The following is a 26848-nucleotide window of genomic DNA, read 5'->3' as shown; positions in this document are numbered from 1 at the left end:
TTCTAGCCGGGCTCGAAAAAGGCATGGAAGATATTAGAGAAACCCTCTCGAGAAATATAAAAGCCCTTTCTGGAGAAATAAAAGAACTAAAATCTAACCAAGTTGAAATCAAAAAAGCTATTAATGAGGTGCAATCAAAAATGGAGGCTCTCACTGCTAGGATAAATGAGGCAGAAGAAAGAATTAGTGATATAGAAGACCAAATGACAGAGAATAAAGAAGCTGAGCAAAAGAGGGACAAACAGCTACTGGACCACGAGGGGAGAATTCGAGAGATAAGTGACACCATAAGACGAAACAACATTAGAATAATTGGGATTCCAGAAGAAGAAGAAAGAGAGAGGGGAGCAGAAGGTATACTGGAGAGAATTATTGGGGAGAATTTCCCCAATATGGCAAAGGGAACGAGCATCAAAATTCAGGAGGTTCAGAGAACGCCCCTCAAAATCAATAAGAATAGGCCCACACCCCGTCACCTAATAGTAAAATTTACAAGTCTCAGTGACAAAGAGAAAATCCTGAAAGCAGCCCGGGAAAAGAAGTCTGTAACATACAATGGTAAAAATATTAGATTGGCAGCTGACTTATCCACAGAGACCTGGCAGGCCAGAAAGAGCTGGCATGATATTTTCAGAGCACTAAACGAGAAAAACATGCAGCCAAGAATACTATATCCAGCTAGGCTATCATTGAAAATCGAAGGAGAGATTAAAAGCTTCCAGGACAAACAAAAACTGAAAGAATTGGCAAACACCAAACCAGCTCTACAGGAAATATTGAAAGGGGTCCTCTAAGCAAAGAGAGAGCCTACAAGTGGTAGATCAGAAAGGAACAGAGACCATATACAGTAACAGTCACCTTACAGGCAATACAATGGCACTAAATTCATATCTCTCAATAGTTACCCTGAATGTTAATGGGCTAAATGCCCCTGTCAAAAGACACAGGGTATCAGAATGGATAAAAAAACAAAACCCATCTATATGTTGCCTCCAAGAAACTCATTTTAAGCCCGAAGACACCTCCAGATTTAAAGTGAGGGGGTGGAAATGAATTTTCCATGCTAATGGACATCAGAAGAAAGCAGGAGTGGCAATCCTTATATCAGATCAATTAGATTTTAAGCCAAAGACTATAATAAGAGATGAGGAAGGACACTATATCATACTCAAAGGGTCTGCCCAACAAGAAGATCTAACAATTTTAAATATCTATGCTCCCAACGTGGGAGCAGCCAACTATATAAACCAATTAATAACAAAATCAAAGAAACACATCAACAATAATACAATAATAGTAGGGGACTTTAACACTCCCCTCACTGAAATGGACAGATCATCCAAGCAAAAGATCAGCAAGGAAATAAAGGCCTTAAACGACACACTGGACCAGATGGACATCACAGATACATTCAGAACATTTCATCCCAAAGCAACAGAATACACATTCTTCTCTAGTGCACATGGAACATTCTCCAGAATAGATCACATCCTCGGTCCTAAATCAGGACTCAACCGGTATCAAAAGATTGGGATCATTCCCTGCATATTTTCAGACCACAATGCTCTAAAGCTAGAACTCAACCACAAAAGGAAGTTTGAAAAGAACCCAAATAGATGGAGACTAAACAGCATCCTTCTAAAGAATGAATGGGTCAACCGGGAAATTAAAGAAGAATTGAAAAAAATCATGGAAACAAATGATAATGAAAATACAACGGTTCAAAATCTGTGGGACACAACAAAGGCAGTCCTGAGAAAAAATATATAGCGGTTCAAGCCTTTCTCAAGAAGCAAGAAAGGTCTCAGGTACACAACCTAACCCTACACCTAAAGGAGCTGGAGAAAGAACAAGAAAGAAACCCTAAGCCCAGCAGGAGAAGAGAAATCATAAAGATCAGAGCAGAAATCAATGAAATAGAAACCAAAAAAACAATAGAACAAATCTACGAAACTAGGAGCTGGTTCTTTGAAAGAATTAATAAAATTGATAAACCCCTGGCCCGACTTATCAAAAAGAAAAGAGAAAGGACCCAAATAAATAAAATCATGAACGAAAGAGGAGAGATCACAACTAACACCAAAGAAATACAAACTATTATAAGAACATACTATGAGCAACTCTACGCCAATAAATTTGACAATCTGGAAGAAATGGATGCATTCCTAGAAACATATAAACTACCACAAATGAACCAGGAAGAAGTAGAAAGCCTGAACAGACCCATAACCAGTAAGGAGATTGAAACAGTCATTAAAAATCTCCAAACAAAAGCCCAGGGCGAGACGGCTTCCCGGGGGAATTCTACCAAACATTTAAAGAAGAACTAATTCCTATTCTCCTGAAACTGTTCCAAAAAATAGAAATGGAAGGAAAACTTCCAAACTCATTTTATGAGGCCAGCATCACCTTGATCCCAAAACCAGACAAGGATCCCATCAAAAAAGAGAGCTATAGACCAATATCCTTGATGAACACAGATGCGAAAATACTCAACAAAATACTAGCCAATAGGATTCAACAGTACATTAAAAGGATTATTCACCACGACCAAGTGGGATTTATTCCAGGGCTGCAAGGTTGGTTCAACATCCGCAAATCAGTCAATGTGATACAACACATCAATAAAAGAAAGAACAAGAACCATATGATACTCTCAATAGATGCTGAAAAAGCATTTGACAAAGTACAGCATCCCTTCCTGATGAAAACTCTTCAAAGTGTAGGGATAGAGGGCACATACCTCTATATCATCAAAGCCATCTATGAAAAACCCACCGCAAATATCATTCTCAATGGAGAAAAACTGAAAGCTTTCCCGCTAAGGTCAGGAACACGGCAGGGATGTCCATTATCACCACTGCTATTCAACATAGTACTAGAGGTCCTAGCCTCAGCAATCAGACAACAAAAGGAAATTAAAGGCAACCAAATCGGCAAAGAAGAAGTCAAATCATCACTCTTCGCAGATGATATGATACTATATGTGGAAAACCCAAAAGGCTCCACTCCAAAACTGCTAGAACTTATACAGGAATTCAGTAAAGTGTCAGGATATAAAATCAATGCACAGAAATCAGTTGCATTTCTCTACACCAACAGCAAGACAGAAGAAAGAGAAATTAAGGAGTCAATCCCATTTATAATTGCACCCAAAACCATAAGATACCTAGGAATAAACCTAACCAAAGAGGCACAGAATCTATACTCAGAAAACTATAAAGTACTCATGAAAGAAATTGAGGAAGACACAAAGAAATGGGAAAATGTTCCATGCTCCTGGATTGGAAGAATAAATATTGTGAAAATGTCTATGCTACCTAAAGCAATCTACTCGTACACATTTAATGCAATTCCTATCAAAGTACCATCCATCTTTTTCAAAGAAATGGAACAAATAATTCTAAAATTTATATGGAACCAGAAAAGACCTCGAATAGCCAAAGGGATATTAAAAAAGAAATCCAGCGTTGGTGGCATCACAATTCCAGACTTCAAGCTCTATTACAAAGCTGTCATCATCAAGACAGCATGGTACTGGCACAAAAACAGACACATAGATCAATGGAACAGAATAGAGAGCCCAGAAATAGACCCTCAACTCTACAGTCAACTAATCTTCAACAAAGCAGGAAAGAATGTCCAATGGAAAAAAGACAGCCTCTTCAATAAATGGTGCTGGGAAAATTGGACAGCCACATGCAGAAAAATGAAATTGGACCATTTCGTTACACCACACACCAAAATAAACTCAAAATGGATGAAGGACCTCAATGTGCGAAAGGAATCCATCAAAATCCTTGAGGAGAACACAGGCAGCAACCTCTTCGACCTCAGCCGCAGCAACATCTTCCTAGGAACAACGCCAAAAACAAGGGAAGCAAGGGCAAAAATGAACTATTGGGATTTCATCAAGATCAAAAGCTTTTGCACAGCAAAGGAAACAGTTAACAAAATCAAAAGACAGCTGACAGAATGGGAGAAGATATTTGCAAACGACATATCAGATAAAGGACTAGTGTCCAGAATCTATAAAGAACTTGGCAAACTTAACACCCAAAGAACAAATAATCCAATCAAGAGATGGGCAGAGGACATGAACAGACATTTCTGCAAAGAAGACATCCAGATGGCCAACAGACACATGAAAAAGTGCTCCATATCACTCGGCATCAGGGAAATACAAATCAAAACCACAATGAGATATCACCTCACACCAGTCAGAATGGCTAAAATCAACAAGTCACGAAATGACAGATGCTGGCGAGGATGTGGAGAAAGGGGAACCCTCCTCCACTGTTGGTGGGAATGCAAGCTGGTGCAGCCACTCTGGATAACAGCATGGAGGTTCCTCAAAATGTTGAAAATAGAACTGCCCTATGACCCAGCAATTGCACTATTGGGTATTTACCCTAAAGATACAAACGTAGTGATCCAAAGGGGCACGTGCACCCGAATGTTTATAGCAGCAATGTCCACAACAGCCAAACTATGGAAAGAACCTAGATGTCCACCAACAGATGAATGGATCAAGAAGAAGTGGTATATATACACAATGGAATACTATGCAGCCATCAAAAGAAATGAAATCTTGCCATTTGCGACAACATGGATGGAACTAGAGCTTATCATGCTTAGCGAAATAAGTCAAGCAGAGAAAGACAACTATCATATGATCTCCCTGGTATGAGGAAGTGGTGATGCAACATGGGGGCTTAAGTGGGTAGGAGAAGAATAAATGAAACAAGATGGGATTGGGAGGGAGACAAACCATAAGTGACTCTTAATCTTACAAAACAAACTGAGGGTTGCTGGGGGGAGGGGGTTTGGGAGAAGGGGGTGGGATTATGGACACTGGGGAGGGTATGTGCTTTGGTGAGTGCTGTGAAGTGTGTAAACCTGGTGATTCACAGACCTGTACCCCTGGGGATAAAAATATATGTTTATAAAAAATAAAAAAATTTAAATAAAAAAAGTAGCATAGTTTCATAAATTACCCTTTATTATTAATAATACCCTATCATAAATTCATAAAATTCATAAATTATTAATAAATAATACCTTATCATAAATTCATAAATTACCCTTTATTATTAATCATAATAAAACCTAAAGTTCTTGCTAAATGAAATGGTCCTGCCCACTGTCCCTACAAAGGGCAGCCACAGGCAGTCATGTTTTATACTACATGATCCAGAATTCCCATGCATGACTTTAGGTAATTATAGAACAGGAAGGAGCAAGGTAATTAAAAAACAATCAATCCTTTGGTTGGCCAATAGACTAGGAGAGGGCCAGCATGAAAAAATAAACATACCAAACAGACTCATTAGATTTCCTCCCATGAATTTGAACTAGAAAACAGAAAGAGATTAACCTACGTAGCAACAGGAATAAAGCCAAGAGGTCATGATATAGAATGGCCTCAAAGGCTATGTTGGCCACATGCAAGCCAATATTAAGAGGAAACAAAAAGTATGAGAATGAGAACAAAAGAACAAAATAAGTACAAATAGATAATATGGAATCCTGAAGCTCAAAAACAATTATCTTCTCTTTGCTGCCTCACTTCTTGAATGCTCTATAGTTGTAGTCTACAATAACCTACTCATCCATATCTTGGAGTATATTGGATATCTACATCTCATAACCAGAGTATTCCTATACTTTCCTAAAATAAATAGATTGTTTCTCCAATCAAGATTCAAACAAATCAGGGTACCTGGGTGGCTCTTTGTTAAGTTTCTGACTTCAGCTTAGGTCATGACCTCAGGGTCCTGGGATTGAACCCAGGGCTCCCCGCTCAGTGGGGACTTTACCTGCCCCTCTCCCTCTCCTCCTCCCCTGGCTTACACTATCTCTCCCTCTCTCAAATAAATAAATAAAATCTTTATTTTTTAAAAAAAAGGTTCATGGAGTGCCTGGGTAGCTGTCATTAAACATCTTCCTTCAGCCCAGGTCATGATCCCACAGCTCAGGTCATGATCCCAGGGTCCTGGGATCAAGCCCAGCATCGGGCTCCCTGATTGGCAGGAGTCTGCTTCTCCCTATCCCTCAGCACCTCCCCCAACACATGCTCTCTGTTTCACTCTCTCTCTCTCTCTCAAATAAACAAAATCTTGAAAATAAAGATTCAAATCACACTGCATTCATTAATTTGTTTGAGCAAATTATAAATACTTAGGGGTGCCTAGGTGATTCAGTCAGTTAGGTGTCTGACTCTTGGTTTCAGCTCAGGTCATAATCTCAAGGTCAAGAGATTAAGCACCTCCCCTGCAGCTCTGCCACTCAGCACAAAGTCAACTTGAGATTCTTTCCCTCTCCCTTTGCCCCTCTCCACTCCCACGCTCTCATGTTCTCTCTCTCTAAAATAAAATAAGTAAAATATTTTTTGAATTAAAAAAATATATTGATCTATTTGAGAGAAAAAAATAGCGAAAGTAAGAGAGAGCATGAGCAGTGGGGAGAAGAAGAAGCAGGCTCCCTGCTAAGCAGGGAGCAGAATATGGGGCTCAATCCCAGGATCCTAGGATCATGACCTAAGGCAAAGGGAAATGCTTAACTGAATGAGCCACCCAGGTACCCCAATAAGTAAAATACTTTTTAAAAAATAAAAAATAAGAGTGAAAAATAAATGGTTGTACTTTAACAAATGAAATGTACAAAAGAATCAATTGTTTGAAATATATGATCATTCCTAATATTCCTATTAACATGCCATTCAATCTGAAACATATTTTACAGTAGGTTTCAACTGTAACATGTCAGGAAGCATACTTATTTTGCTTTCCAGGATATCTATTTTGTAAATATTTTATGTATTTGAGAGAGAGAGCACGAGAATAGGGGTCAGATGGAGAGAGAGAGGAGAGGAAGAAGGTGACTCTCCACTGAGCAGGGAGCCTGATGCAGATCACAGCCTGAGCTAAACGCAGCTACTTAACCAACTGAGCCATCCAGGCACTCCAGAGGGTATCTATTTTAATACGAACTTTACACAGGCTTCTATAGACTCCTTGATGTCTTATGTCTTATGTCATATGTTTAACATTATCAGCCACTTATTTATGTCATATTTCTCATACCAAAGATTGTGTATGACTCTCCTTTTTTTAATTAAAAAAGATTCTTTTTTTTTTTTTGAGAGAGAGAGAGAGAATGAGCATGCATGGCTGGGAGAAGCAGAGGTAGAGAAATCTCAAGTAGACCCCCACTGAGCAGGGTGCCTGGCCTGGGGCTTGATCTTAGGACCCTGAGATCATGATCTGAGCTGAAATCAAGAGTCATACACTTAACCAACAGAGCTATCCAAGCACCCCATGCTCTTCTTTTTGACATATATTGCCAAGTCATCAAATATATTTAAAATGCTGTGTATTAATGGCTCAGAAAATACCTATTTAAGCCATAATTAAATCATTTGCCAATCAAATCCATAACTTCAGATACGTAAATTTCAAAACCTTAAACAGTAAAATCAGAAATATCCCTGTAACTTGAAAACTGATATACAAGTTTGGTACTCCTTTTTGTACTGGCTACTAATATCTGTAAATAGATCTATTCAAATGAGTTTATCATGCCATTTACCTGCTGGAAAAAATTCTATAAATGCTGTTATTGCTATATTATGTATCATATTACATTATAAATTCCATGAACTCAGGCATCCTACCTTTTTTTCCTTCTAAAACTGCTTTATTAATTTCATATTATGAAAATAATAGTTTTCCCTAAAACTGGGTGAAATTGTCCTACTGGACAGAAAGTTTTACACTGAAACAAAACAATATTTAATTACAAACTTCTAAGTGGAAATACCAAAAAGGTTATAGAGAAAGTTAATCACAAAACTACAAGTTTCTAGAGCAGAGGCCATATTATTAACCTTGGGGAAAATCTTAGGATTCAAGGTATAAGCAAAAGTCATAATGATTATAGGTTCAGGAGTTTGGAAGCACTTATAATGCCTCATTTGTTGCTCCTTAGTCTTTCTCCTGATTTCCGTCTGCCCTATGAACTTTTCCATATCATCTTCCACTTCATTGTGGTCAATATGCCTGTTAGGTATAGCTCATTGAAAATTAGAGACAAGCTGTCTCATTCACCACAGCCTAACATTTCCTCCAGGCTTCTGGCCTTCACCCTCCTCTCCAACTGCACGATTCCTTTGCATTCTACATGGGAACCTGTTCTCTTTTGTTTTCCTGCTGGGCATTTTCCACATTGAGATTTTTCATTGCTTGTTTCTCTTTGGATGCCATGGCTCCTGGGCCTATCCTTGCATTCTCCCCCTCCCAAATCTCTTCACGAGTGCACAGCCAAGACACTTAGACCTGCACACATGCACTCCCTCTGACCCCTGTTCTTTGGGGCTGCCCCTGGCCCACATGCCTTCAGGACCACTGGGAGCAGGTACTGAGAAGGGAGCCAATGACTGCTGGATTTTTGGATACTGTCTTTTTAACAGCTATATACTGACAGGTCCAGACAAAATGCAGAGAAAGTAGTAGGGGCTCTATAAATACTTGTTGAATGAACAATTAACTCAAGAAAACTCAAGTAAAATAGATACTCATATTTCAAGGAAGAGTTATAAACTTACCTAAATGTTTGTATTACTCCATAAAAGGGTATCTCCAGGACAGCCCTTATATTTCTATTCTCTCCTAAATAGTCACTTACTCATACCTGACTCGCTCCATACCCTCAATTTCTTTTGATTCTGGGTTTAAAACTACCAAATAAGAAAATTTTCAAAGAATACACTCTCCCTCTGATGAATCCTGTTCCTCTAGTCAGTAATCCCCTCCTCAGACCATATTTATTTTGGACCAGAGACAAAAATATTTACAGTAAATATCATTACAAAAATTCCTTAGTCTATATTCAAGTCCTTCCTTTAGTACAGTCAATTTCTCACTTATTCACAGGGTTATAACCTTTAAAATCAATATTAGTACTGTAAACAAAATATTATCTCTTAATTGCAATGGAGCAAGACAAATATACCTGCATTGTGAATGAGTGCACGAATGAATTAATAAGTAAATTAATAGTAAATGAATATTAGTGAGTTTAATCATTGTCAGCAAGTCTAAAAATTTGAAATCTAGATTAATGTATGAACTTTCATCTGACATCAAAACAAGGAAAACACAAAAGAGACTTATTATGGGTAGAAAAAAATCTAAATAATGGATTGCCATACAACGCTCATGGATTGGAAGACTCTATGCTAAATATGTCAGTTCTCCCAAATTGATCTGTAGGTTTGGTTCAATTCCAATTAAAATTCCAGCAAGGATTTATAGACACAAACTAATTATAAAATTTGTATAACACAGGCCCTAGAGTACCTAAAACTACCTTGAGAAAAAAGAATAAAGTGGGAGGAATCAGTCTACTTAATATTAAGGCTTACTATATAGCTAGAGTAATCAAGACAATATGTTAATGGTGAAAAAACAGACACCTAGGGGCGCCTGGATGGCTCAGTGGGTTAAGCCTCTGTCTTCAGCTCAGGTCATGGTGTCAGGGTCCTGGGATCTAGTCCTGCATTGGGCTCTTTGCTCAGCAGGGAGCCTGTTTCCCCCTCTCTCTGCCTGATTCTCTGCCTACTTGTGATCTCTCTCTCTGTCAAATAAATAAATAAAATCTTTAAAAAAAAAAATACCAGACACCTAAATCAATGGAACAGAGTAAAGAACTAAGGAACAGATAGATCCACACAAATAAACCCAGATGACTTTTTTTTTTTTTTACGAAAGTATAAAGAGCACTTCAGTGGAGAAAAGATGGCCATTTCAACAAATGGTACTGGAGAAATTAAAAATGAATCATGGAATTAAATCTTAGAAATGAAACTATAAAACTTTCAAAAAATCTTTAGTATCTAGAGCTAGGCGAAGAGCTCTTAGATGACACCATAAGCACAACACATAAAAAGAAGATATTGAATAATTGGACTTCATCAAATTTTAAATCTTTTGCTCTGCAAAAGATCCTGTTTAGAAGAAGGGCAAGGATTGCATGGAGCACTGGGTATTATATGCAAACAATGAATCATGGAACACTACATCAAAAACAAGTGATGTACTGTTCTAACATAAACATAAGAAGATAAAATAATAATAAAAAAATGAAAAGACAAGTTACAGATTGGGAAAAAATATTTACAAACCACATATCCAACAAAGGACTAGAATCCAGAATATATAAAAAACTCAAAATCTCAACAGTAAAAAGAAGAAACAAACCAATTAGAAAATGGGCAAAAGGCAATGAAGAGCCATTTCACTGAAGAGGATACAAAGATGGCAACCAAGCACATCAAAAAATGTTTAACATCATTAGCTATTAAAGAATCACAAATTGAAACCAAACTGAGCTATCACTACACACCTGTAAGAACACCAAAAATAAAAAGGAGTGACAATAGCCTATGCCAGTGAAGACAAGGAAAAATTGGATCACTCATTTAGGATAAGAATGCTACTCTGGGGGCACCTGGGTGGCTCAGTTAGGTGAAGTGTCTACCTTGGGCTCAGGTCATGATCCCAGGGTCCTGGGACTGAGTCTCACATCAGGCTCCCTGCTAAGCAGGGAGTCTGCTTCTCCCTCGGCTTGCCACTCCCTCTGCTTGTGCTCTCTCTCTCTCTCTTTTCCTCTCAAATGAATAAATAAAGTCTTTTAAAAAAGAGAGAATGCTACCCTGTAACAGTTTCACAATATCTTAGAAAAGCAAATACGCAACTGCCATATGACACAGCATTTAGACCCAAAAATGAAAATTTCTGTTTACACAAAAAGCTGTACAGTAATATTCATAGCAGCAGTATTTGTAATAGCCCCAAACTAGAATCAACCTAGATTTCCTTCAATATGTGATCGATTCAACAAACTCTAGTACATACATAACATGGAGTATTACTCAGCAATAAAAAGGAATAAACTTGATAATCAGAAGAACTTGGATGTATCTCCAAGAAATTATGCTGATCAAATGCTAATCACATAATGTTATATACTATATTATTATATTTACATAACATTTTTGAAAGGACAAAATTTTAGAAATAGAGAACAGATTATGGGTTGCCATGAGTTAGGAGAGTGGGGGTGGGGCATGGAGATGTGTGTGGTTATAAAAGCGCAATACAGATATCCTTGTGGTTTTGGAACTGTGCAGTATTTTAACTGTGCTGGAGGACACATGAATCTGTATATGTAATAAAATTGTATAGAACTAACACACACACTAATGAACACAAGTAAATATGGTGAAATATGAACAGACTGGTATTTCGTGTTAATATTAACATCCTGGTTATGATAGTATACAATAGTTTTGTAAGGTATCACCACTGGGAAGAAATAGGTAAAGTATACAAAGGATCTCTCTATATTATTTCTTAGAACTGCATGTGAATCCACAGTTATTTTAATAAAAATGTAAGTTTAAAAAGCCGTTTGAAAAGTTCACTCTGTTATAGAACCTTCTAAATTAGTAATGACCATAAATTTATTAGTAATGACCATAAATTTAATTTCACATTTCAAGTTGTCTACATAAATTGAGAATCTTAGTGAGATCAATGCATATAACTTACTACAATGTTCAATCTACCCACCACTGCCCAGTAAATATTTAGAACTGCCTGTGGTTAGGATTAAAGTAGAACTTTGTTGGAAGAAAATGAAGATCAGTAAGGAAATATGTACAGTAAGAAAAAATCTACCTCTTCAATGCTATTATTAGAAAAGCACTTTGAGTAATTCATTTCAATACAAAGTCAATAATATTAGCAGAAAGGAAACTCGAGCAGCATTAGAATAAGACCTTACATAAAAATGAAATTAGAAAATATGTGGAAAACTGTTTTTAAACATGCAACCTCAGAACACCAATGTAAATGTGATTCAATTCAATTCAACAAACATTTTATGAGTATGCAGTTTATGCAAAGCTCTAAGCTAGTGCTAAAGGGGAATACAAATTATATCCTTTAGAAGTTCACAATCTAGTGAGGAAGGCAGACACATAAATAACTAATGATGATACATGGCAGACATTGATAAGTGCTTTAATAGAAGCGATATACAGTTCCATAGACAAAGCTCGGGGAACAATCTGTTGTATGATACGAAAGAATCCAGAGCCGGTTATGAATTAGCCAACACATTTAAATATACCGTGAACTTCTAACCTTCCTACAATGTGTCTTAGGCATTGAGAAAGGAAACTGCAAACACATCTTTCAAATGAGAACATATCATAATTTTAAATAAGTCTATGTAAATTCTAACACACTGGTAAATTTCTAAGAATAATTCTATTTTTCTTAAGATATTAAAAACTTTAAGTACAGTAAGTACTTAATACTAAGAAGTAACAAAATATTGACTTAAATTTCTTATGAGTAATTTAAATCATTTAAAATTATGAGGGGATGTTGGTTCAGTTGTTTGTCAACTATGATATGTTAGCTGTATAGTGAGTTAATTATAAAAAGCTAGTGACTCTTTAATTTTTTTTTTTTTGTCAGAGAGAGTGAGCACAGGCAGACAGAGTGGCAGGCAGAGGCAGAGGGAGAAGCAGGCTTCCTGCTGAGCAGGGAGCCCGATGTGGGACTTTTTCCCAGGACGCTGGGATCATGACCTTAGCTGAAGGCAGCCGCTTAACCAACTGAGCCACCCAGGCGTCCCAGCTAGTGACTCTTTAAAACATGCAAAATGTTCTGGCTTAGAGTTTGACGTAAAGGTGCTCTTTGGAATTACCCTTGTTCTCTTACGTAAAAAAAAAAAAAAAAAAAAACCATGCCCATAGGTATAAGTTAAGGAGAAAAGATATTGTGCCATCAATCCAGTAGCATCCCAACCATCATAAAAAGGGAATTATTTTTTATAAATATCACAGGTCTTAAATATATGAAAAGATGTTTAACCTTACTCAGAACACAATAAATGCAAATTAAAATCACAAAATCAACCTTACTCAGAACACAATAAATGCAAATTAAAATCACAACGAGATACCATTTTTCACCTATCATATTAGCAAAGATATAATGTTTGATAGCACAATGTACTGGTGAGGGTTGGGGAAACAAGCACTTTTATCTCTTGCCAGTATAGGTACAACCTCCATGGAGGACAATTTGACAATATCCGTCAAAATGACAAAGGCACATACCACCCAACTCAGTAATTCCATTTCTAGAAATTTATCCTATAGATAGTACACATCTGAAATGACCTATTACAAGGTTATTTGTTGCAGAAATATAATAGAAAAATCCAGGAAGCAAGTTACATATTTCTCAATAGAGGATTGGTTGAATAATGGCAAATCCATACAATTGAATAAGACTACATAGCCATAGCTCTTTATGTACTAATATGTAATGATCTTAAGCAAAGTACAGAAAATGTGTAAAAATGAGGAAACATAAGTAAATGTGTAAAAATAAGGAAACATAAGTAAGTGCAAGTATGTTTGCAAGCATCCATGCCTATATGCATGAAACAGCTCTAAAAGTAAAAACAAAAAAAGTTAACACAGGATGCCTCTGGAAAGGAGAAGTATATGGCTAGACATGAAGAGTGGGAAATTTTTAATTGTATAGGCTTTTATAACTACCAAAATTTGAACCACCTGAATCTATTACCTAATCAAAAATAAATGTAAGCAGAGCAGGAAGTGGGGAGGGGGAAGAAAAAGAAAAACAATCCAAAGTAGCACAGCACATCTTCTTAAAGTACCGGGGAATTGCTCAATTGCCCAGCATTTTTTTTAAAGATATTATTTATTTGACAGAGAGAGAGAAATCACAAGTAGGCAGAGAGGCAGGCAGAGAGAGAGAGGGGAGGAAGCAGGCTCCCCGCGGAGCGGAGAGCCCAATGAGGGGCTCTATCCCAGGATCCTGGGATCATGACCTGCGCCGAAGGCAGAGGCCCCAACCCACTGAGCCACCCAGGCGCCCCGCACAGCAGATCTTCTTAAGCAAATTATTATAGCTAATTTCTCCTGTCTAAAAAACACCTTGGGGCAGGATAAAAACCAAGGGAAACAACTTATTTCAGTTACAAAATCAGCAGTTGGCCAGGCTGATGTTTGCTTCATGGTATTGTAATTTTTCAAGTTATTATAAGTATTGTTAAGTATTCTAAGTATTTCCCCACTGTTTCCCGATTAGCTATATGAGAGCTCTACCTTTAGCAGGTCTTCCAGATCCAAAAGAGAATACCTGGTCAGAGAATTGACAGTTTGGAATAAATAAATCAACACTGTATACATATGATGGAATCGCATTACAGTACTGTGAGGGTGATTAGTTTCAAATTAGTGTATATGGAATAAACAACTTTGATTTAAATATTTTTCCTCTGAAAACTATCAGTTAACTCTTTTTTCTTTCACCCTCCCTTTCTCCCTTCCTCCCCCCGTCTCACACTCATACATAATTTTAGAACTCAATATGGGTATTTTATTCTGTGTCCCATGTACAATTCTACTATTGCACTCATCATGCCATATTATAATTTGTCTCTCAAATGAACTGTGGGCTCTTTGAGGGTGCATATATATTGGCAGGCAAAAGTTTAATGACTGTCTCACAAGCCTCCTCCTCCAAACACTTTCTAATGTAATGATCATTTGCTTTATTCTGATAAATTTAAATTAGAAAAAGTAACAGTGATATCATATTCTTCCACATTTTCTTGTTTTGAAAACTTTGGGAAATCCTATATGAATCTTGGACAGTCTATCTGAACATTTGCATATAGGACTATTTAGATTTGGCATTTAGACCAAAGGATAGTAAGATGAAAATATTTTTAAAGTATGTTTTTTGAAAGCATAAACAAAAAATTTTCTGTGGCACCTGGGTGGCTCAGTGGGTTAAAGCCTCTGTCTTCAGCTCAGGCCATGATTTCAGGGTCCTGGGATCAAGCCCCGCATGGGGCTCTCTGCTCATCAGGGAACCTGCTTCCCCCTCTCTCTCTGCCTGCCTCTCTGCCTACTTGTGATCTCTGTCAAATAAATAAATAAAATCTTTTAAAAAAATTTTATTGGTGCAGCCAGTCTGGAGGTTCCTCAAAAAATTAAAAATAGAAGTACCCTATAATCTAGAAATTGCTCTATTAGGTATTTACCCAAAGGATACAAAAATACAGATTCAGGGTGAATGCAATAGCCAAACTATGAAAAGAGCCCAAATGTCCATCAACAGAAAAATGAATAAAGATGTGGAGTGTGTATGTATATATATATATATATATATATATATGTTTGTGTGTGTGTGCATATATATAAATATATATGTATATATTTATATATATATAACTTTATATATATATAGCTTTTATCTATTTATATCCAATGCAATATTACTCAGTAATATTTCTATTATGTATAAATATATTTTATATATAAAATATAGAGATATATAGAGATATAAAATAAATATATATTTTATATATATATATATATATATATATATAAAGAATGAAATCTTATCATTTGTAGTGACGTGGATGGAGCTAGAGCATATTATGCCAAATGAAGTCAGTCAAAGAAAGACAAATACCATATGTTCTCACTCACATGTGGAATTCAAGGGAACAGATGAACATGTGGTAAGGAGGGAAAAAAGGAGATAGGGAAACAGACCCTAAGAGACTCTTAATGATAAAGAACAAACTGAGGGGTGATGGAAAGAGGTGGTTGGGGGACGGTCCAGATGGGTGATGGGTATTAAAGAGGACACTTGTTGTGGGGCACCTGGGTAGCTCAGTCTGTTAAGCATTTGACTCCATTTTAGCTCAGAAGACTGAGCCTTGCGTTGGGCTCACGCTGGGTGTAAGATTCTTTCTCCCTTTGCCCCCACCTCAAAAAAAGAGAGGATACCTGTTGTGATGAACACTGGGTATTGTATATGATGAATCACTGAATAGTACTCCAGAAACCAATATTGCACTGTATATTAACTAAGTAAAATTTAAATTAAAAAAATTTTCTTATGCACGGTGTGCTGGTTTGAATAGTCCTCCCAAAATTCAGATCTACCTCATGTCCTCAGAATGTGAGTTTATTTGGAAGTAGGGTCTTTGCAGATGTAATCAAGATAAAATGAAGTCTTATTATATAGTATTTTCCAGCCCAACTGTAATGAGATAATCAACAAAGGCATAAAAATTATTTTCCACATTTCCCAACATGAGACTCTTTGAGCCAGATTAGTCACACAAATCCCAAAAAAATCAAGTGCATTTCTATGATCCAGATTTGGATGTAAGATGCAGATCCAGCTATCTATGAACCAGGAGGGGGGCCTTCACCAGACATTGATTCTGCCAGCACTCTGATATTAGATTTTCCAGCCTCCAAAAGTGAGAAAAATAAATTTCTCCCCTCATCTATGATACTTTCTTACAACAACCTGAATGGACTAAGATAGTAATTACCTCTAAAAATACAATAAAAGAAAAAATACTATATAATCATCTCTGTAGATGCAGAATTTTAGTAGCCATTTTTTATTAAATCTCTCACCTAACTAGAAATAAAAGGTAACTTCTCTAATCTGATAAAAGGCAGCCCATAAAACCCACAACTATCACAGTTTCTCAGCAGAGGCACTATTGACATTTTGGCCTGGATGATTCTTTGTCATGCAGATTATGTGGGTGGGGGTACTGTGCATTATGGGATATTAAGCAGCATCTCTGGCCTCTACCCAGTAGATGCCAATAACAGCCCCCAATCGTAACAACCTAGAATGTCTCCAGACATTGCCAATTGTCCTCTGTGGGCAAATTTCCCCACCCATTGAGAACCACTGAACTACCATGACATTTAATAGTAAAAAACTGAATGCTTTCCCTCTAACGAGCAAAACAAGGCAGAAATAACTATCTCACCACTTTGCTCTCCTTGCTTCCACTCAATATTGTACTGGAGGTCCTATCCTGAACAGGCCAAGTAAACAACTAATAGGCAGAAAAAATGGAAAGGTAAAAGTAAAACTGTCTCTTTTAAAAAATGGCATATAGGAAATTCTGAAGAATCTATAAAAAGTTACTACAAAAAACAATAAAACTGGTACACTGAAATGTATAAGTCATTGCCAGGAAAAATTAACGAATACCTAAAAAATAAACATACCATAGACATGTAAAGAAAGATTCAGTATCATTGTCAATTAGTCTGCAGATTAAACACAATCCAAACAAATCTGCTCTTCCTGATTTCAAGTCTTATACTAAAGCTATAATAATCAAGACTAATCAATAATACTGATTGTGTAAGGATAGGCAAGCAGATTAACAAAACAGAGTAGAGGGTCCAGAAAATGAAAAGTAACTCAATAGGAAATGGATTGTGTTTCCAAAAAGCAGTGAGAGAATATATTAAAAAACTTTCTGGATGGACTTCAATAAAATGGTACAGTAGGAAACTCTAATCACCTGTCCCTCTGCAGAAACATCAAAAAAATCAAGAAGAAACTGCAAAACCAAATTTGTCAGAACTCTGGAAAATGATTCAAGTTTTACAATAACCAAACAAATGTTGAATCAGGAAATATACAAATTAAAAGTGGTAAAAAAATGTCTGTGGTCCTTTGGCTTGTCCTTACCTAGCTGTCTGCCTGGCTCAGTGGCACTTTTCAAGAGGGTAGCCACATTGACTGTGGGACCCTTATCCTTGGTACCAGGGGCAGCAGAGCAGATTTCATTCATGAAGAATTGTTTGTCTGTTCTAACCTGTGAGGGAACCACCTGAAGGACTGATGCAAGGCATTTAACTTTGTTTCACGTAACTTGGAAAAGATACAGGGAAGTAGAGCTGTAGGCATCTTGAAAAAACACTGTAAGGTAAAGGAAAAACTCACAGTTGCCTGGGGCAAAAGACTGAAGGTTAGGAATGTGGATAAGGTACCAAAAGCCTGGGAGGAAAAGCAATGGAGCTTTTTTGGGGAAAATAGGGCATTAAAAAATGCCCATGTATACTAAGCAATTTAATAAGCCGGGTATATAAGCCGAGAGGAAACCCCTAAAAAAAAACTCAAGCTTTCACTCTAGCTGATCTCCAAGCACAATATAAGGAGGGAGTGAAAGCCAAGGCAGAGTTGCAAATGTCCTGGTTAAGTGTTAAAGGAGTACCATAACACAGAGCCAATGCACAGAAACAGAAGATATTTTTTCTCCCTTCTCTTTTTTTCTTTTGTTCTCCTTTTCTCTCTCTCTTTTATTGGTTCCTGGCATTCAGAGAAATATGTATCAAAACACCATCTCAGCACAAGTTAAAGGAACACAGATTTTAGTACCACAATGACAAGGGATAGAGGCTCTGCATTAATAGACTGTAAAAGTCACTAAACAAATGAATAACGGTAGCCCTCAACAATAAAAACGAGGAAACTCTGGTGAAGGGCAAAGTGTGATTTCCAGCTACCACATTTAAAATACTCTAATTCTGTCTTCAACCAAATATTACAAAGTAAAAGAAAAATGTAGTCTGTTTAAGAAAAAAAAAATTGACAGAAATTATCACTGAGAAAGTCCAGATGCTGATCATTAGACAAAGACTTTATTTTTATATATTTCTTTCTCATTAAACTTTTGTTTTACTGGGTCTCAAAATTAAGTGACAGATTTTTAGTCAAGTTGTTTCCATCAAAAAGTACTGATTTTAAAAGCTAATAACTTAATGGGGTGCTTCGGTGGCTCAGTGGGTTAAGCCTCTGCCTTCGGCTCAGGTCATGATCTCAGGGTCCTGAGATGGAGTCCCGCATCAGGATCTCTGCTCAACAGGGAGACTGCTTCCCTTTCTCTCTCTCTGCCTGCCTCTCTGCCTACTTTTGATCTCTGTCAAATTAAAAAAAAAAAGATAAAAGCTAATAACTTAACATTGCCCCCCCCCACACAAAACAAATGGTCCACGAAAAATTCTCCTTTCCTTAAGGTTTTATGATGCACTGCCTTTAATAACCAATCTTTTACCATTAACTTAAATGGCCCATTGACACAAAGAGTTCTGAAACTGTTCTCCCACCACTGATTAAGACTGGGGTGGCAGGTATTGGGGGTAATATTCATTTAGCCTTCTGAGATTTCTGGGCAGACTTGGTGACCTTGCCTGCTCCAGCTGCCTTCTTGTCCACTGCCTTGATGACACCCACAGCCACTGTCTGTCTCATGTCACCAACAGTAAAATACCCCAGAGGAGGATAATACCCCAGAGAAGTTCTTAACACACATAGGCTTGCCAGGAACCCTAACCCTAACAATGGCAGCATCACTAGATGTCAAGAACTTCGGACTGTCTTCCAGCTTTTTTCCAGAGTAACAATCTTCCCCTTTAGCTTAGCAAACTTGCAAGCAATGTGAGCTGAGTGACAATCCAGCACAGGTACATATCCAGCACTGATTTGGCCTTGATGGTTCAGGATAACGAGCATTCTTGACACTGAAATCCACATTGGGCCCAGGAAGAGCCTCCCTCAGAGTTTTGTGGTGCATTTCAACAGACTTTACTTCAGTTTTAACTTTTAGCATCAACTGGAGCAAAGGTGACTACCATGTCAGTTTTGAGGACACCAGTCTCCACTTGGGTCCACAGGGACAGTACCAATACCATCAATTCTGCAGATGTCCTGGAAGGGCAGACGCAAGGGCTTGTCAGCTGGATGAGCTGGTGGCAGAATGCAATCCAGAGCTTCAAGCAATGTGGTTCCACAGGCATTGCCATCTTTACCGGTGACTTTCCAGCCCTTGAACCAAGGCATATTAGCACTTGGCTCCAGCATGTTGTCACCATTCCAACCAGAAATTGGCACAAATGCTATTGTATCAGGATGGTAGCCAATTTTCCTAATGTGGGTGCTGACTTCCTTAACAATTTATTCATATTTCTTCTGGCTGTAGGGTGGCTCAGTAGAATCCATTTGTTAACACCAACAATTAACAATTAATCCAATTGTTAATATCAGTGTGTAAGCCTACTTATGAGCCTGCAGTTTCTTAGAGATACCGGCTTCAAATTCACTAACACCAGCAGCCACAATCAGGACAGCACAGGAAGCCTGAGATTTACCTATAATCATGTTTTTGATAAAGTCTCTGTGTCCTGGGGCATCAATGATAACCACATAATACTTGTTGGTCTCAAATTTCCACAGGGAGATATCAATGGTGATATCACATTCATGTTCAGCTTTCAGTTTATCCAAGACCCAGGAATACTTAAAGGAGCCCTTGCCCATCTCAGCAACCTCCTTCTCAAATGTTTTGATAGTTCCTTTGTCGATTCCATCACCATTTGTAGATCAGATGACTAGTAATGGTAGACTTGTCCAAATCAACAACTCCAATGATGACAATGTTGATATGAGTCTTTTCCTTTCCCATTTTGGTTTAGGTTTAGTAGCAGTTTTCATGACACCTGTGTTCTAGTGGCAACCCCACTGTAAAAAAGCTAGACAAAGTCTTCAAAACAATTTTTTTAAAAGATTTTATTTATTTATTTGACAGAGAGAGACATGGTGAGAGAGGGAACACAAGCAGGGGGAGTGGGAGAAGGAGAAGCAGGCTTCCTGCTGAGCAGGGAGCCAGAAGTGGGGCTCAATCTCAGGACCCTGGGATCATAACCTGAGCTAAAGGCAGACACTTAACAACTGAGCCACCCAGGTGCCCCTAAAACAACTGTTTTAAACATACTCAAAGACCTGAAGAAACCCATGGACCAAAAACTAAATAAAACCAGAAAAACAACATATGAACAAAAGGTAAATATCAACAAAGACATGGAAGTAAAAAGAGGAACCAGAAATTCTAGAGCTAAAAAGCACAATATTTGAAATGAAAACTTCAGTAAATGTGTTGAACATCAGATATCAGGAGGCAGAAGAAAAAGATCAATAAATTTGAAGATACAACAATTGATATTTTCCAGTCTGAGTGGCAGAAAGAAAAGAGTGGAGATAAATGAGCAGAGCCAGAAGACATGTGGGACACCATCAAGCTGAACAAAATATACACTTTAGAAGTACCCAAGAAAACAAAAAAGAATATTCAAATATTCTTTTTTAAAAGTATTTTTATTTATTTACTTATTTTGAGAAAGAGAGAGCACACATGAGGCAGGGTAGGAAGGGGCAGTGGAAGGGGGGAGAGAGAGAATCTCAAGCAGGCTCCACACTCAGCACAGAGCCTGATGTGGGGCTCAATCTCATGACCCTGAAATCATGACCTGAGCTGAAATCAAGACTCAGATGTTTAAGCAACTGAGCCATGCAGGTGCCCCTAAATATTTGTTCTAAGAATATTTTAAGAAATAGTAGCTGCAAACTTCCCAAGTTTGATTATACATGAATCCACACATCCAAGAAGTTCAATGAACTCCAGGTAGGATAACTCAAAGAGATCCGAGACACATCCTAAACAAACACAAAGACAAATACAAAGAGAATCTATAAAGCTGCAAAAGAGATGCAACTCAACAGAAGAGATTTTTCAAAAGATTAACAGGTGATTTCTCACCAAAAACCATGGAAGCCAGAAGGCAGTGGAATGACATATTTAAGTACTAAATGTAAAACAACACTGAAATTCAAGAATTGCTTATCTAGCAAAAACCATCCTTCAAAAATTAAGACATGCTTAGATAAATAAAACCTGAGGGTGTTCATTGCCAGTAGAACTGACTTACAAGAAATGTTAAAGGAATTTCTTCAAGCTGAAATGAAAGGACAGTAACTCAGAGCCTTAGGAACAAATAAAGATCTCTGGTAAAGGTAGTTATTTGGTAAATATAAAAGCCAGTATATTGTATTTTCAGTTTGTAACTCCTCTTTTTATTTCATATATAGTTTAAAAACCAAATGCATAAAAAAGTAATTATAAATATATGTTACAGGGCACACAATGTATAAAGATGTAACTTGTGAGAAGACAATATGATATAAATTCAAATCAGATTGTTATAAATTTAGTAAACTAATTTTATTTTATTTTTTTAAAGAATTCATTTATGTGAGAGTGAGAGAGAGAGAGAGAGAGAGAGAGCGAGGGATAGAGAGCATGAGCAGCGGAGAAAGTGAGAAGCATGCTCCCCACTGAACCAGGAGCCTGACACAGGGCTTGATCCCAGGATCCTAGGATCATGACTTAAGCCAAAGGCAGACACTTAACTGACTGAACCACCAGGCACCCCAGTACATTAATTTTAATCCCCGGGGTGACTACTAAGAAAATATGTAAAAGGAATAAATAAAAGGGAATGAAGAGAGAATAAAAATGGTACAGTACAAAAAATCTATTAAGCACAAAAGAAGAAATGAATGGAGAAAATGAAAGGCAAAAAGGGTATAAGACATACAGAAAACAAATAGCAAAACAGCAATAGTAAATCCCTTTTATAAGTAACTATCTAAAATGTAAAGGGATTAAAATGTCCAATCAAAAGGCAGAGATTGGCAGAATGGATTGAAAGTTAAAAAAAGAAAAAAGATATTCCATGCAAATAATGACCAAAGGAGAAATAGGGGGGCTGGCTATAATATCAAACAAACTGGAATTCAAGCCAAAACTTGTTACAAGACACAAAGAATGGCATTATATATACATATTTTAAGTTAATGCATCAATAATTTATAACAATTATAAACATACACAACAAACAAAAGAGCCCCAAATATATAAAGCAAATACTGACAGACTTAAAGACAGAATTAGATAATTGTACAATAATAGCTGGGAGACTTCAGTAACCAAGTTTCCAACATGGACAAAACATCTAGACAGAATATTAGTAAGAAAACAGAGGTCCTGAACAATACCTTAAAACTAGACCTAAAAGACAAATATAGGACACTTCACTCTAGAGCAGAATACACATTCTTCTCAAGTGCACCTGGAACACTCTTCAAGATAGAACCTATACAGGCCACAAAACCAGCCTCAATTAATATAAAAATACTGAAATCTTACAAATTATATTCTCCAACCACAATGGAATGAAGCTAGATTTCAATAAAAAGGAGAAAAACTGGACATGAAAATTAAACAATGCACACTTAAACAACCAAAGGTCAAAGAAAAAAATCACAAAGGAAATTAGCAAACACTCAGAGAACAACAAATATGAAAACACAACATACCACAACTTATGGAATGCAGTAAAGGGAGTGGTGACAGGGAAATTTATAGCAGTAAATGCCTCCATTAAAAAGTAAGAAAGATCTTAATCAATCAGCAACCTACGTCTGCACCTTAGAAAAACCAGGAAAGAAAAACAAACTAAACACAAAGCTAGGAGAAGGAAGTAAATTCTAAAAATTAAAGTGAAGATAAGTTATATAGAGAATAGAAAAACAATGGAGAAAATCAATGAAACCAAAACTGGTTCTTTGGAAAGATCCACAAAATCAACCAACCTTTATCTAGACTGAAAAATCAGAAAAGATGTAAATAATGGAAATAAATAATGAAAGATGTAACATTATTACCAACCTTACAAAAATAAAAAGGATTATAAAAGAATACTATAAATATTTGTACACTCAAAAAGTTAGACAACTTAGATAAACAAATTCTTAAAAACAGACTATCAAAAATAATTCAAGAAGAAATAGAGATGGAACTAGAGAGTACTACGCTAAGCAAAATAAGTCAGAGAAAGAAAAATACCGTATGATTCACTCTTATGTGGAATTTAAGAAACAAAATAAGAAAAAATGGCGGGGGGAGAGAGAGAGGCAAGCCAAGGAACAGGCTCCTAACTATAGAGAACAAACTGATGGTCACCAGAGGGGAGGTGGATGAGGGGGTGGGTTACATAGGTGATAGAGATTAATGAGTACAGAGTATACTTGTTATGATGAGCACCATGTGTTGTATAGAAGTGTTGAATCACTATATTGTATACCTGAAACTAACATTACACTGTATGCTAACTAATTGGAATTTAAATAAAAACTTTAAAAAATAGTTGAATGGATAAAGAAGTGGTATATAGAATGAAATATTATAAGCCATAATAAATAATGAGATCTTGCCATTTGTGTCAGTGTGTATGGACCTAGAGGATACTACGCTAAGTGAAGTATGTCAGAGAAAGACAAATACCATATGATTTCACTTATATGTGGAATCTAAAAAACAAATCAAGTGATCAAATAAAAGCACAAACAGACCCTTAAATACAGAGAACAAACTAGCAGTTGCCAAAGGAGAGGTGAGGGGAATGGGCAAAATAGATAAAGGGGATTTAGGCATACAAACTTAGAGTTATACATAAATCTCAGAAATGAATATAAGCATTAGGAATATAGAATAATACTGTAAGAATGTATGATGACAAACAGTGACTACACTTACAGTGGTGACCATTGAATAATGCATAGAATTGTCAAATCACTATGTTGTACACCTGAAACGAAGATAACACCTTATGCGAATTATATTTCAATAATTAAAGTAAAAAGAAAAAGATAATCTGAACAAGCTTATAACAAGTAAAGTCATTGAATCAGTAATTTAAAAAAAACCTCACAACAAAGTAAAGTCCACAATCACATAGCTTCACTGGTGAATTCTACCAAATATTTAAAGAAAATTTAATACCAATTCTTCTCAAACTCTTCCAAAAGTAGAAGGGGAGGTAATACAACCTAGCTCATTTTATGAAGCCAATATTATCCTGATACCAAAGCCAGGCAAAGACACTAAAGAAAATTACAGACCAATATTCCCCATAAAAAACAGATGCAAAAAAATCTAAACAAAATACTAGCAAACTTAATTCAATAGTATACAAAAAGGCTTATACACCATGACCTGGTGAAATTTATCCCAGGAATGCAGGAGTGGCTCAACATAAGAAAATTAATTGATATAATAGGCCACATTACAGAACAAGGAGAAAAAAAAAACACATTAGCAGAACAAGGAGGAAAAACCAAGTAATCATCTTAATTGATACAGAAACTACATATGACAAAGTCCAACACCCTTTCGTGATAAATGCACTCAGAAATTAGGAATAAATGGAAACTTTCTTAACATGAAAAAAAGTATTTATGAAAAACTCACAGCTATCTCAATACTCAATGGTGAAAGATTGAAAGTTTTTCCTCCAAGATCAGGTGTAAGACAAGAATGCTTGCTTTCATTATTTCTATTCAACATGGTACCAGAAGCCTTTGGCAGAGTAATTAGGTAAGGAAAAGAAATAAAATACATTCAAATTTGAAAGGAAGAAGTAAAACTATGTCTGTTTCAGATGACATGACACTCTCTATACAGAAAGTCTTGAAGAATCTACAAATAAAATATCAGAGCTAAAAAAAAATAAGTTCAGTGAAGTCTTAGGGTACAAGATGAACACAAAAAATCAATTTTGTTTCTATATAATGGTAATGAAAAATCTGAAAAAGAAATTTAAAAAACAATTCAATTTGCAATACCAGCCAAAAGAATAAAATATCTAGGAATAAATTTAACCAAGTAAAGGAAAGACATGTACAGAAAAAACACTAATGAAGGAAATTTGAAAAGACCTAACTAAGGGTGCCTGACTGGCAGAGTAGAGCCTGGTTCAGTTGGTAGAGCATGCAACTCTTGATCTCAGGGTTGTGAGTTCAAGCCCCACATTGAGGGTAGAGTTTCCTTTTAAAAAAAGGGAAAAAAAAAAGACCTAAGTAAATGGAAAGACAACTTGTGTTCCTGAATGGAACAATATTAAGATGGCAACGTCACTGAAAGCAATCTACAGATTCAGCGAAATCCTTACAAAAAATCCAAGAGCCTGTTGAGCATAAATGGAAAAGTTGATCCTCAAATTCATATGGAATTGCTAGGGGCCCCAAATAGCCAAAATAATCTAGAAAAGGAAAAGAATGTTGGAGGACTCACACACTCCAATATCAAAAGTCACTACAAAACTATGGTTGGTACTGGCATAAGGACAAACAAATAGCTAGTGGAATAGAATTGAGAGTCCAGAAATAAACCCATACATCTATAGTGAATTGATTTTTGACAAGGGTTCCTAGACAATCCAGTGAGAAAAGAATAGCTTCTTCAACAAATAGTGCTGGGACAACTATATATTCACATGTAAAAAAAGAAAGTTGGATCTCTACCTCATGTCACTTACAAAAACTAATTCAAAATGGATCAATGATCTAAATATAAAATCTAAAACCATAAAAATTTTGTAAGAAATCACAGAAGTAAATCTTCATGATGTTAGATTTGACAATGAAATCTTAGATATGACACCACAAGATGAGCAACGAAAGAAAAAGGATAAACAAACTGGACTTCATGAAAACCTAAAACTTCTGTGCATAATAGGATATTATTAAGAAAGTAAAAAGATGACCTCCAGAATGGGAGAACATATTTGCAAATCATGTATCTGTTAAGTATCCAGAATATATATAGAAGTCTTATAACTCAACAAGAAAAAGACAAACAGTCCAATTAAAAAATAGGCAAAAGCCTTGAATAGACATTTTTCCAAAGAAGATATAAGAATAGGGAAAAAGCACATGAAAAGATACTCAACATCATTAGTCATTAAAAAATACAAATCAAAACCATAATAATGTAGTACTTCATTAACAAACTAAGATGGCCATAATATAATAATAGTAATAACAATAAAACAAACTAAAAAACTGTTGGAAGGAGGTGGGGAAATTCAGATGCTCATGCATTGCTGGTAGGAATTTAGAATGGGTCAGCCCCTGAAGAAAACAGTGTGGTGGCCCCTCAAAAAGATAGAATTACCATATGGCCCAGTAATTCTGCTCCTAGGTATGTATCCCAAAGTACT

At 36.5% G+C, this 26848-nt stretch overlaps 1 protein-coding gene and 2 pseudogenes across 4 annotated transcripts in view; all 3 read right to left on the bottom strand.

The window, feature by feature from the left end:
* Positions 1-26848, bottom strand: part of COL4A5 (collagen type IV alpha 5 chain) — a 238612-nt gene that overhangs the window by 182541 nt on the left and 29223 nt on the right. The window lies entirely within an intron of this gene.
* Positions 7902-9514, bottom strand: LOC116583460 (annotated as a pseudogene).
* On the bottom strand, positions 18885-20528 carry LOC116583702 (annotated as a pseudogene).

This window comes from Mustela erminea, chromosome X (assembly GCF_009829155.1).
Source record: "Mustela erminea isolate mMusErm1 chromosome X, mMusErm1.Pri, whole genome shotgun sequence".
NCBI classification, from domain to species: Eukaryota; Metazoa; Chordata; class Mammalia; order Carnivora; family Mustelidae; genus Mustela; species Mustela erminea.
Note: the sequence above shows the minus strand (reverse complement) of the source record. Positions and strands in the feature narration are given on the sequence as shown.